The sequence below is a fragment of the Hemiscyllium ocellatum genome, chromosome 19, assembly GCF_020745735.1.
Source record: "Hemiscyllium ocellatum isolate sHemOce1 chromosome 19, sHemOce1.pat.X.cur, whole genome shotgun sequence".
Taxonomy (NCBI): Eukaryota; Metazoa; Chordata; class Chondrichthyes; order Orectolobiformes; family Hemiscylliidae; genus Hemiscyllium; species Hemiscyllium ocellatum.
The window spans coordinates 36,782,914-36,797,933 of NC_083419.1; positions in this window are offsets into that span (position 1 = coordinate 36,782,914).

Here is a 15,020-nt window from a genome sequence, read left to right on the forward strand (position 1 = left end):
AAGCTGTGTCTGCAAAGGTCATAGAGTCATAAACTCATTGAAACATGCAGCACAGAAACAGACCCTTCAGTCCAATTTGTCCATGCTGACCAGATATCCTAAATAAATGTCATCCCATTGCCAACATTTGGCCCATTTCACTCGAACTCCTTCCTATTCATATACCCATCCAGATGCCATTTAAATGTATTTATATCAACCCCCACCACTTCCTCCAGCTACTCATTTCATATACTCACCACCCTCTGTGTGAAAACATTGCTCCTTTGATCCATTTTAAATCTCCCCCCAACCCCCCCAACACCTTAAACCTATGCCGTCTAGTTTTGGAATCACCCATCCCAGGGAAAAAAAAACTTGTATATTTACCCTATTCATGCTCCTCATGGTTTTATAAACAACTATAAAGTCACTCCTTGGCTTCCAACGCTCAGAGAAAACAGTCCCAACCTATTCAGCCTCTCCCTATAGCTCAAACACTCCAACCCTGGCAACATGTTTATAAATTTTTCACAACATCCTTCCTATAGCAGGGAGACCAGAATTGCACACCAGAATTCAATAGTGGCCTAACCAATGTCTTGTACAGCTGCAACATGACCTCCCAACCCCTGTACTTAATGCACTAACCAATGAAGGCAACCATATCAAACACCACCTTCACTATCCTATCTAACTGCAACTCCACTTTCAATGAACAATGGATCCGCACTCCAAGATCTCTTTGTTCAGCAAAACTCCCCAGAACCTTACCGTGAAGTGTATAAGTCCTGCTCTGATTTACTTTTACAAAATGCAGCACCTCACATTTATCTAAATTCAACTCCATCTGCCACTCCTCAGCCTATTGGCCCATCTGAACAAGATCCCATTGCACTCTGAGGTAACCTTCTTCACTGTCCAATACACTAACTATTTTGGTGTCATCTGCAAACTTACTAACTATACCTCCTATGCTCACATCCAAATCATTTATATTAATGATGAAAAGCAGTGGACTCAGCACCAATCCTTGTGATACACCACTGCTCATAGGCCTCCAGTCTGAAAAGCACCCTTCCATCACCACCTTCTGTCTTCTACCTTCAAGAAAATGTCTAGTTCTTCCTCTATTCTGTGTGATCTAACCTTGCTATCTGCTGACCATGAGGAACTTTGTCAAATATAAGTCCATATAGATCACATTAACCACTCTGCCCTCATCAATCCCCTTTTTAACCCTTCAAAAAACTCAAACAAGTTCATGAGACACCATTTCTTATGCACAAAGCCATGTTGACTATCTCTAATACACGTAAATCCTGTCCCGCAGTATTCCCTCCAACAACTTGTCCACCATTGATGTTAGGCTCACCAGTCTATAGTTCCCTGGCTTTTCCTTACCACCTTTTTTTAAAATAGTGGCACCATGTTAGCCAACCTCCAATCTTCCAGCACCTCACCTGTGGCTGTCAATGATACTACAAGTATCTTAGCAAAGAGCTCAGCAATCACTTCCCTAGCTTTCCACAGAGGTCTCAGGTACACGTGAGCAGGTCCCTGGAATTTATCCTCCTTTATGCATTTTAAGATACCCAACAACTTCTCTGTAAAATGGACATTTTTCAAGATGTCACTATTTCTTTCCCCACATTCTGTATCTTCCATATCCTTCTCCACAGTAAACACTGATTCAAAATACTTGTTAAATATCTCCTCATCTCCTGTGGTTCCACACATAGGTGGCCTTGCTGATCTTTAAAGGGCCCTATTCTCTCCCTACCTAACCTTTTGTCCTTAGAATCCCTTTTGATTCTCCTTAACCCTATTTGCCAAAGCTATCTCATCTCCTGTGTCTGTCCTCCTACGTTTCCCTCTTAAGTATATTCCTACTGCCTTTATACTCTTCTAGGGAATCATTCCATTTCTGCTGTCAATACTTGACATATGCTTCCTTCTTTTTCTTAACCAAAACCTTAATTTCTCTAGTCATCCAGCGTTCCACACACCTACCAGCCTTGCCTTTCACTCTAACAGGAATATACTTTCTCTGGATTTGTGTTATCCCATTTCTGAAGGCTTCCCATTTTCCAGCCGTCCCTTTACCTCTGTGCATCTGCCCCCAATCAGCTTTTGAAAGTTTTTACCTAAAACCATCAAAATTTACCTTCCTCCTAGATCCAGTCTATCCTTTTCCATCACTATTTTAAAACTCATACAATTATGGTCGCTGGCCCCAAAGTGCTCCCCCACTGCCCTGCCTTATTTCCCAAGAGTATGTCAAGTTTTTCACATCCTATGATAGGTACATCCACATACTGAATTAGAAAATGTTCTTGTATGCACTTAACAAATTCTTCTCCATCCAAGCCCTTAACACTATGACAGTCCCAATCTATGTTTGGAAAGTTAGAATCTCCTACCATTAGCATACTATTATTTTCTGACAGATAACGGAGACAGAACGGAATTTGTTTCTCAATTTCTTGCTGACTATTTGGGGGTCTATTGTACAATCCCAATAAGGTGACCATTTCTTTCTTATTTTTCAGTTTCACCCAATTAACTTCCTTGGATGTATTCCCAGGAATATCCTCCATAAATACAGCCATAATGTTATCCCTAATCAAAAATGCCACTTCCAGTCCTCTTTGCCTCATTTTAGATCCTTCCTATAGCATCTATATCCTGAAATATTAAGCTGCCAGTCCTGTCCTTCCCTAAGCCACATCTCTGTAATAGTTAAGATACCCAATCCCATATTGCTAGCCATGCCCTGACCTGTTAGGTCTCTTGCATTGAAATAATGCAGTTTAATTTATCAGTTCTACCTTGTCCTCTACTTTGTTCCTGCTTTTCCTGTCTATTTGACTTACTCCTTTTCCCAACTATACCAGTCTCAGACTGATCTCTTTCCTCACTGTCCCTCAGAGTCCCACCATTACCATTCCCGGCTGATTGTTTAAATCCTCCCAAGCAGCTCTGGCAAATCTCCCCGCCAGTATATTAGGTCCCTTCCAATTCAGGTGCAATCTACCTTTCTTATACAGGTCACTTCAACCTCAGAAGACATTCTAACCATCCAAAAATGTAAACCCTTCTCCTCTGCACAAGCTCCTCAGCCACACATCCATCTGCTCAGTCCTCCTATTCCTACTCTCACTAGCTTGTGGCACCTGGAGTAATTCAAATATCACTACCCTCGAGGATCTATTTCATAAATGCCTGCCTCACTTCCTATATTCTCTCATCCTTTTCTCTTCCTATATTGAGTACAACAACCTCCTGCTGGTCCTTCTCCCCTTTGACAATATCCTGCACCTTCTCTGAGATACCTTTGATACTGGCTCCAGAGAGGCAACACACCATTTTGATTTCTCGCTGTCTGCTGAAGAAATGTCTGTCTGTGTCTCTGGCTAGAGAGTCTCCTATCACAATCAATCACTTGAATGATGTACCCCTCATTACATTAGTCTCAGTACCAGAAACCTGGCTGTCAGTGGTACTTTCCCCTGAGAGTCCTTCACCCTTACATTTTCCAAACCAACAGACTTGTTTGAGATGGGGATAGCCACAGGAGACTCCTGCATTACCTGCCTTCCTCTCCTACCTTTCATTGGTGTCACCCATCTACCTGACTATATCTTTGTTTTATTTCCCCCCCTGCAATTGCCATCCATTAATCTCTCTAGTACCTGTAAATTCCTCATTGCCTCTAACTACTGTTCCAAATGATCCAAGCAATCCAATAGGATTCACAAATAACTAGTGCAGATATAATTATTAGTAACATGAAAATTCTCCATAATCTCCCATGTCCAACAGGAAGAGCACATCACTCTGACTAAAGGCCATCCTTGCATCATAACAATCTCTCACCCCAGAAAAGATCACAATCTTACTGCTCTAAAAACACTGCTACAGGCTAACATAATAACTATGTCTTTATATTTTTAAAGTTTAATCAAAAGACAGATCTCAATAACAACATATAATTTAGAAAAAACCTTCTCTACTCACTATTGTAGATTTACAAAAGAAATACAGAATGAACATAGAACATAGAACATAGAACATTACAGCGCAGTACAGGCCCTTTGACCCTCAATGTTGCGCCGACCTGTCATACTAATCTGAAGCCCATCCCACCTACACTATTCCATGTACATTCATATGCCTGTCCAATGACGACTTATATGCACTTAAACTTGGTGAATCTACTACCATTGCAGGCAAAGTATTCCATATCCTTACTACTCTGAGTAAAGAAACTACCTCTGACATCTGTCTTATACCTATCTCCCCTCACTTTAAAGTTGTGTTCCCTCGTGTTTGCCATCCCCATACTTGGAAAAAGGCTCTCACTGTCCACCTTATCTAACCCTCTGATTATCTTGTATGTCTCTATTAAGTCACCTCTCAACCTTATTCTCTCTAACGAGAACAGCCTCAAGGCCCTCAGCCTTTCCTCATAAGACATTCCTTCCGTACCAAGCAACATCTTAGTAAATCTCCTCTGCACCCTTTCCAAAGCTTCCACATCCTTCTTATAATGCGGTGACCAGAACTGTACACAATACTCCAAGTGTGGCCATACCAGAGCTTTGTACAGCTGCAGCACAACCTCCTGGTTCTGGAACCCAATCCCTCTATTAATAAAGGCCAAGATACTGTATGCCTTCTTAACAACCCTGTCAATCTGGGTAGCAACTTTCAGGGATATGTGTATATGGACACCGAGATCTTTCTGCCCATCTGCACTCCCAAGAATCTGACCATTAGCCCAGTACTTTGAATTCCAATTACTCCATCCAAAGTGTATCACCTCACATTTGTCCACATTAAACTCCATTTGCCACCTCTCAGCCCAGCTCTGCATCCTAGCTATATGTCTCTGCAATCTACTACATCCTTTGTCACTATCCACAACTCCACCGACTTTAGTGTCATCCGCAAATTTACCAACCCACCCTTCTAAGCCCTCATCCAGTTCGTTTATAAAAATGACGATTAGCAGTGGACCCATCACCTACCCTTGTGGTACGCCGCTAGTAACTGGCCAACAGTGACCCTTACAGTACACCGCTAGTAAATGGTTACACTTTAAAAAGCCACTTAGTTGCTCCCCTGCTGAGAGCTGCCAAACAGTTTCTTCAAGGTCAGCTATGCATTTCACTATTTGTTTACTTTTCTTAGAATGAACTTCAATGTCCAGACATACTTGAAACTGGACAGCAAGAAAGTAGCTGTGCAGGTTACTGCTGGGTCAGACAGCAGTGTAGGTTCCTTTTTCTATTGGAGACACTTCTTATGCAATCACTACCTTTGTCTGACTTCCTCCTTTTTTAAAGTGCCATTGTTTTGACTTTTTTTCCCCAAAGTTCCAAAACAATGCAATAGGATGTAAAATAGTAAATACTGATCCTAGAATTCGAGCAAAATCAGCATCAACACTGAAAACACCTCAAAAAGACCAGCTCTTACAGCCAAACTTTTCTCCCATTCTCTATTCTGGCTTACCCAGAATCCTTTATCTAGTTGACTATTCTTACTTTCATCCTACTTTTTAATTTTGTATCTGCATTTTAACGAATAACTGTGTTGCTTTTAATTCATAACTTTCACGAATAGTTATGCGGTGATTTAACTTTTATGTTTTAAAACTAAAGGATTGCTCTGATTATTTTTAAAGTGGAATTCATGAGAAAAACTAAAAGGTAGTCAAATGAGCCATGCAGTCTGGTGTGGTCATGATAGTGGTTAATAAAGCATGCAGCAGTCTTTATCAGCAATTGCTTACAGGATAAAAGCATAAAAGTTTTGTTTTGAACTACCCTGCTAATCTCAACTGTGGATACTTGGTCATAGATTTTCTATGGCCAACTAGGAGGCTTGCATTGTGTGAGATCCAAACAGGACAACATTGACCACAACACTGTACAACCCTGTCATGGTAACCACTGCAAATGTGTCAGAGTGTCAACATGGATACCACCATTACGTGTGGGACACTACCCACCATGTACATGGCAGGTACTCATGTGACTCAGCCAACGCTGTCTATCTCATACACTGCAGGCAAGGATTCCTGAGGCATGGTACATTAGCGAGACCAAGCAGATGCTACGGCAACAGATGAATGACACCATGCAACAATCGCCAGACAGAGATGTTCCCTCCCAGATGGGTCACACTTCAGCAGTCAGGAACATTCAGCCTCAGATCTTTGGGAGACCATCCTCCAAGATGGACGTTGGGACATGTAATAATGCAGAGTGGCCGAACGGAGGCTGATAGCCAAGTTCGGTACCCATGAGGATGGCCTCAACCAGGAACTTGGGTTCATGTCATACTACTGGTGACCCCATTACACTATACACTCTCTCTCTCACTCACACGCGCGCACACGTACACACACACGCACATGTGCATGCTTACACGCACAAACTCACATGCATACACATACTCCAACATACACCCCCCACACTCACACCCACGCACACACCCTTCTCACAGGCTTATACCCTATCGCACTCATGTACACACTCTATCAAGCATGCACACACACAAATACACACTCTTTCATGCGCACTCACACGCACACACACAAACACACACACACACATACACGTCTATGGGGTGAATTTGCATTTGCAGAATTGTAGTTGAACATACATTCTATTTTGTTCAAAACACACACAATCTGCAGGTAGTCAATGCAGACAGTCAATCCATGTAATATTTTATAAATTCCTACTTTGGAAATAGAATCAGTCTGACTCAAGATTGGGATACAGACAGCCTCTAACCTTATATCTTTAATGCATTGTCTGAGCTGAGATGTCACCTTTTTCTTGTACAACCTTAAGTTATCCTGAGAATGTGACTTAAAAGAAGTTCTGGGATTTACATATTAATGAACCAAAACCTGCAACTCATTCTAAAAAAATGAAAGACTTAACACCAATCTAGGTTTGTTGAATATATCATTTCAGTTGTATGATACTGTAGCCTTTTGCCGTAAATTCTATGTCTTATGATCTTGCTCCACAGTTACCTGATGAAGTTGTAGCGGTCCAAAGGTTAGTGCTTCAAAATAAACCTGTTGGACTATAACCTGGTGTTGTGTGATTTTTTACTTGTCCACCCCAATCCAACACCAGCACTTCCTCATCACAGTTATAAAGGGAACAACCTCTGTCTCACAAATGTGTGGATAATGAAACTGGGGAGTTTCTCACCTTTGGGCACAGTTCATAGTTGGGTCCCTCAATACAGAGGATCCTCACTTCACTGATTAATGTATGGATGGGAGTTAGTACTCCAAATAGTGGGGCTTGGCCCTACCCAGGCATCCAGACTAGGGAGTCAGCCAGAATCCTTAAAGAGTAAATTTAAAACAGACCAGATGAGGTCACAAACTCAGATTCAAGGAACTATCGATGTGTTCATTGTACTACAAGCAGCAGTCAGTCTCATCAAAATCACATCATCTCTCAGTGACGTTGAAACCTTTGGTGGGATCAAAGTCATAGTGTGGTTGCAATTCCCGTTAGGATGGTGCCTAATACATTGTGGAGTGTGTATTCAGTCCTTCTGTGAGAAAGGATTTAACTTAAAAGCCGCCAATGTTTAAAAATCGAAAATAAGGTTCCATGAAAAAGGCATTTTGGAATAGATAGTTTTCAGAAACTGGCCACATTCTGCCCCCTCGTATTGCACATGATCTTGGAAATGCATCCAAAACAATCTACAGATATAATTAATGATTTCTTCAATATGCTAGTTGACAGATGGCAGAGGCAATTAAGCTTTAGAGTGAAATGTATCCAAAATTTAGAAGATTTGTCTCAACTATTGGACTGCTGTGAACTACTATAGAACCAAAAATGATAAAAACATTGCTTACAGGCTTACACGCTACGGAACCTTGTTCATGTGCCCCTGCATTCTTTAGAAATGCTCGTCCCTTTGGGGAATAGTCTCTTTGGGACTTAGTCCCTTTGAACTGTTTCATTGCAGCAAAATCTGATGACATTGGTCATTTAGAGCCTTCCCCATTGAAAAATCTTCAAATGTTGATGAACTATGGACAAACCCAGGATATGAGATTGTTACAATATATAAGAAAATAAACGTAAAGGTAAGAGGGGTTTGTGGCAATGTCATGGCTGTGAATTTTTACAATATAAGGAAAGCGTTCGGGGCAGTGATTTGTGTGGTTATACCTGAGCAAAATTGATCATCAACAAAAATGGGAATGTTCTCATCAGTGGCAAAAAGGTCATCTCAGTTCAGAAGTTATGGGAAGAGCCTTAATAAATATTGCTGTAACCTAAAGGGAGCAGGGAGAAGTTATTATTTGTAGTCTAGTGAAGAGTGTTGATGTTTGTAAGTTATTAGTGATATATAAACTACTAAATGAATACTGAGGCATACTGAGTTGTACATCTTGCCTATTTTCCCCATCCTGACATCTTCACGTTGAACCTTAGAGTTGGGAATGTTAGAGGGGTGGTGTGGATTTTACTACTTACAGAGACCAATTCACCTGAGGTTACATATTAGAACAGAACACTTCCGTATTCAAAGCATGGCAGTGCAAACTGGAGTTTTAATACTTAAACTAAACTCTAATCTAATTTATGCATTTCACTGAAGTGCTGTCAGAAATTGATTAAAATATTCCAGAAAGATTCCTACATGGCCTGGACTATCAACTTTCCAGGAATGATGAACATCTATCCAAGCCCTGACACACCCTGCTTTCCTATCGAATTGAAGCTTGAACATGGTTGCTTACGATTCGTGAAAATAGCTTCAGAGATTGAATCAATTGCACCTAGTGTATATAAACTAATTGATGAAATAAAGCACACTAAGGTAAAGTTACAGAATGTGCATAGGTCAAAACAAATAAGATAATCACCCAAAATTTGAGGTGAATGGCAGTCAAATCACGTTTCCCATTTCTTACACTTAGAAACTTGTCCCAGATTTTCAGTGTCTTTTGCACTAGAAGCATTAGTCATAAGAAAGCGTACAAAAAGTAAGTGGGCACACTGTCACTGGAGGACTCGATTTCAATGTAAACGGTATAAACTGTGATAAATCACCTCAACCAATCAGATTTTAAAAATCTTACTAAAGTAAACCAAGATGAGTTTGATAGAATACTTAATTTAATAAAAGCAAGATTAGAAAAGAGAAAAGTTTAAAAGAGAGAATAAAAAGGAAGGGGAAAAATGTTGCTTAAAAATCTAAGAATAACCAGAAGCTATCACAATAAGACTTTGACTACTTAAAAATTTTAAAAATTCAATATTAGGCCAGTCATTTGTAAGCAATTGTTGCATTTCTGTCCTGCAATGTTACCAGTCTCTCTCTCTTACTCCCGGGATTACAGACAGTACAACAAACAGATACAATCCAGGAAATCAATGCACAAAAACCACACAGCTATCTGGTCAGATGCTGCTTTATATCCTGGTTCTGTGATGATATGTTACATCATTTGCATATAATCCTAAAGTGATACCACAACATCCCTTTTATTTCCAAGGTAAGAATACTCATAGTTAAAGTATATGTACAACATATGGTAACGAGGTTACAAAAACAAATTTTGCAAATGTTGTTCACCATTGAAGAACTTAAGAGTCCAATAATGTGTAACTATATAGCTTTGGCAAAAAGAGTTAAAAAGAATCCAAAGAGATTCTGTGAGTACATTAAGGGCAAAAAAGTGACCAGTTCGAACGGGCCTCGGGGGCCAAGGTAAACCGAGGCAAGAGCGAGGCCATGCTCTTCGGGAACTGGGCCGACCAATCCTCGATCCCCTTCACCGTCAGGACTGACCACCTGAAGATGCTGGGTATTTGGTTCGGGGGGGCTGGGGCGTGCGCCAAATCTTGGGAGGAGCTTATCAGCAAAGTGAGACAGAAACTGGGCAGATGGAAGCCATGGTCGCTCTCCATCGCGGGAAAAAACCTGGTCATCAGGTGTGAGGCACTGTCATTGCTATTATACATGGCACAGGTCTGGCCTATTCCCAGAACCTGTGCCGCTGCAGTCACCCAGGCCATCTTCCAGTTTATATGGAGATCAAAGATGGACCGGGTCCAAAGGGACTCGCTGTACAAAGATCTGGGCAACAGGGGAAAAAATAACTCAATGCCACCCTCACCCTGATGGCCACCTTTGTGTGTAGCTGCATCAAGCTGTGCGTGGATCCCCGGTACGCAAACACTAAGTGTCACTATGTACTGAGGTTCTACCTGTCCCCGGTGTTGCAAAGGATGGGCCTGGCCTCGCTGCCACGGAACGCTCCGAGTAATTGGACCGTTCTGTATCACCTGTCCTTCATGGAGAAGTTTATGAAGAAAAACACTTTTGACCACAAATCCATCAAGAAGTGGTCAGCACGTAGTGTCCTTGAGACCCTTCGGGAAAAGGAGAGGGCAGATCCTATCGAACGGTTCCCTGGGCAGACTGTCAAAGCCATTTGGCAAAATGCCTCATCGCCAGAACTTTCCAACAAGCACCAAGACATGGCTTGGCTGGTGGTGAGAAGGGCTCTGCCTGTGAGATTCTTTATGCACACCCGGACTCTCAGCCACACCGCACGCTGCCCTCGAAGCAGCTGTGGGGGAGGCGAGACTGTCACACACCTCCTTCTGGAATGTGCCTATGCAGAGGAAGTCTGGAGAGGAATGCAGTGGTGTTTGTCGAGGTTCGTCCCAAGCAGCGCCGTGACGCGGGACTCCATGCTCTACAGCCTGTTCCCCGGGACGCACACCGAGACGAACATCAACTGCACCTGGAGGATCATAAACTCAGTGAAGGACGCTCTGTGAAGGAGTTGACCCCGACTGAGTGTTGCAGACTGGCACATTCTAAGGTCCAGGACTACGTGTTGAGGGACGCGCTGAAGCTTGGGGCAACTGCCGCCAAGGTGCGGTGGGGAAAGACCACCGTGTAACATCTGCCTGCCTAAAGAAGAACAGGAGGCCCACGTAATCATTTGGGATCTTCTGGCACCTCAGCACAAAATGTGATCGTACCGACCTGTAAATAGGAATGATTACTCTGTTTCGATATGCAAAGAAATGGAATGTTTACTTATGTACGGCATGTCCAGTTGTATAGATCAAAGTATTTATGAATAAAGTATATTTTTGAAATAAAAAAAACTAGGGAGAAAATAGGGCACCTTAAAGATGAACATGGCCATCTAGGTGTGATACTACAGGAGATGAGTGAGATACTAAACTAATATTTAACATCAGTACTTACTGTGAAGAAAGTTGTGGAAGCTAAGGAACCTGGGGAAATAAACAGTGATGTCTTGAAAGGAGTTCATATTACAGAAAAGGAGGTGCTAAAATCTTAAAATGTGGGATCTAATCAGGTGTTTGAGGAAGAGATTGCTGGGCCCTTTGGTGAGATATTTGTATCATCAACAACCATGGGTGAGGTGCCAAAAGACTGGAGATGGGCTAATACGGTGCCATTACTTAAGAAAGGCTGTAAGAAAAAGCCAGGAAACTATAGACCACTGAGGTTTACGTCAGTAGTGGATAGGTTGTTGGAGGGATTCTGAGGGACAGGGTTTACATGCATTTGGAAAGGCAAGGACTGATTAGGGATAGTCAACATGGCTTTGTGTGTGAGAAATTGTGTCTCATGAATTTAATTGAGGTTTTTGAAAAGGTGACAAAGAAGATTGATGAAGGCAGAGTGGTAGACATTGTCTATATCGACTTCAGCAAAGCTTTCAACATGGTTTCACATAGTAGACTGGTTAGTAAGGTGAGATTACATGGGATTCAGAAGGAGCTAGACAATCGTATACAAAATTGGCTTGACAGTAGGAAACAGATGGAAGGTTGCCTTTTAGACTAGAGGCCTGTGACCAGCAGGGTGTCACAAGGATCGGTGCTGGGTCCATTGTTTTTTTCCATTTATATAAATGATTTGGATGTGAATATAGGGTGCATGTTAAGTAAATTTGCAAATGACACCAAAATAGGTGGTGTAGTGGACAGTGAAGAAAATTATCTTAGAGCACAATGGGAACTTGATCAGATAGGCCAATGGGTCAAGGAGTGGCAGATAGAGTTTAGTTTAGATAAATATGAGGTAAGGCAAATCAGGGCAGGACTTATACAATTGATGATAGGGCCTGTGGAGTGTTGCTGAACAAAGAGATCTCGATGTGCAGGTGCATAGTTCCTTGAAAGTGGAGTCACAGGTAGACAGGTGGTGAAGAAAGTATTTGGCACGTTTTTCTTCATTGGTCAGAGTATTGAGTATGGGGGTTTGGACATATGTTGTAGCCGTACAGGAAATTGGTGAAGCCACTTTTAGAATGCTGCATACAATTCTGGCTGCTCTTCTATAGGAAGGATGTTGTTAAACCTGAGGGGTGCAGAAAAGATTTACAAGGATTTTGCGGGGACTAGAGGGTTTAAGTTATAGGGAGAGGTTGAATAGGCTGGGGCTTTTCTCCCTGGAGCATTGAAGACTGAAGGGTGACCTTATAGAAGTTTATAACTTAATGAGGGACATGGATAGGGTGAATAACCAAAGTTTTAATCCTAGAGTGGAGAAGTCAAAAACTAGAGGCATATATTTAAGGTGAGAGGAGAAAGATGCAAAGATTAGATTAGATTACTTACAGTGTGGAAACAGGGCCTTCGGCCCAACAAGTCCACACCGACCCGCTGAAGCGCAACCCACCCATTCCCCGACATTTACCCCTTACCTAACACTACGGGCAATTTAGCATGGCCAATTCACCTGACCCACACATCTTTGGACTGTGGGAGGAAACTGGAGCACCTGGAGGAAACCCACGCAAACTCCACACAGTCAGTTGCCTGAGGCAGGAATTGAACCTGGGTCTCTGGCGCTGTGAGGCAGCAGTGCTAACCACTGTGCCACCGTGCTGACAACAAAAAGGACTTGAGGGGTAACTTTTTCACGCAGAGGATGGAGCCTTTCTGGAACAAGCTGACAGAGGAAGGGTACAATTACAACATTTAAAAGATATTTGAATGGGTATCTGAATAGGAAGGGTTTAGAGCGATATGGGTCAAATGCTGCTGTTTGGGACTACATCAGATTAGGATGTCTGGTTGGCTTGGATGAGTTGGAACAAAAGGTCTGTTTCTGTGGTATATGACTCTATGATTCTATCTGTAGATGATTTCTTAATTATCTTGGGTTTCACAATCGCCTAATCCTCCTGATATCTAGATTCATCACTTCACTGCTCTTGACATGTCAGTAAATTAGCATCTCATGTATTATTAACATAATGGTTGTTCACATGATGGTCTCTCAGTTTTAATCTCAAAGTTCATCTTGAGATGAATTCCCAAGTGGATGGCAGATGGCAAAAGGTTGCAAGGGAGAGGGAAGTTGTTGGTATGAGGGTGAGATTGTGGAGCTGGGGCATAGAATGAGGCTTCCAGAGCAAAGAGGGAGGCTTAACTGGAGAGAGAACAGATTTCAACTTATTGATAATACAATACACAGTGACCTGGAAACAGAAAATCTTGAAATCACTCAGGTAATAAATTCCTTGTTAATTAATGAGGAAGTCTTATTTTAAGGTAAGATAAATTCAGGATCTATGGAGATAAATATAGTGGATGCTGGGCTGATCACAGAATCAATTGTTCAATTAAAACTGAGTTTGAGATCTGATCTGATGAAGAGCTGAATTTTTGGATCTTTTGGCAATCTGTTTGTTGAGCGATTTTCATGGGTCCTGGTGCCATGGCCAATGGTGACTCTTCTCATGCAATCTTCCATGCTTCGTCTTATTACTTATGCATCCAGACTTTGTGGTACCTATCTCACAAGATCGCTTGACATGACAGGGAGGGCTTCATCTTCTGCCACCTCCAAACGGACCCCATCACCAAAAATATATTTCCCTTCCTACCCCTGTTAATGTTCTAAAAAGAGCATTCCTCCACAGCTCCCTCATTAGGTTCACATACCCACACCAACCCACACCAACCCACACCAACCCACACCCCATTCCTGGCACCTTTCCCAGCCACCGCAGGAAATGCAAAACCTGTGCCCACACCACTCCCCTCATCTCTGTCTAAGGCCCCAAGAGATCCTTCCACATCTGTCAGAAATTTACCTGTACCTCTACCAATGTCATCTACTGCATCTGTTGCACACAGTGTGGTCTCCTCTACATCGGGAAGACAGTATGCCCTCTTGTGGATTATTTCAGAGAACATCTCTGGGACACCCTCAACCACCAACCCACTGCCGCATGGTTGAACACTTCAACTCCCCCTCCCACTCCGTCAAGGACATTACAGGTCCTGGGCCTCCTCCACCGCCAAACCACTACCACCCAACACCTGAAGGAAGAACGCCTCATATTCCACTTTGGGACCCTGCAACCACACGGAATAAATGTGAATTTCAACAGCTTCCTCATTTCCCCTTCCCCCAAATTTCCCAGTCCCAAGCCTACAATTCAGCACTGCCCTCTGGACCCGTCATTCACTCCACCCCTCCCCAACCTGTCACCTTCTCCCTCACCTTCACCCATCTATATCTCAGTTACCTTCCCCCAATCCCACCCCGCTCCCATTTATCTCTTGTCCTGACCCACAAACCTCATTCCTAATGAAGGGCTTCTTCCTGAAACGTCGATTCTCCTGCTCCTTGGATGCTGCCTGACCTGCTGTGCTTTTCCAGCGGCACACTCTTAGCTGATTTACAACTGAGCTTTCCTTTTGGTAGTATGTCATGTGAAGGGTAAATATTTACCTGGTCCTATATTATAGGCTACCAATGCTTCAATTTTGATGCAAGCAGTCAAACATTTCCAACTGATATTGCTTAAAGCAATCCTTGCTCATTATCTAAATTTTACGTGAACAATATCAGATTAAATCTAGATTGCATGAGGAATCAATGTTAGTACTAAAGTATATTGGTTAGAAGTAACATTTTGTGATTGTATTTTAACTATGTTTTTAAACAGTTTAGGTTGAATTTTA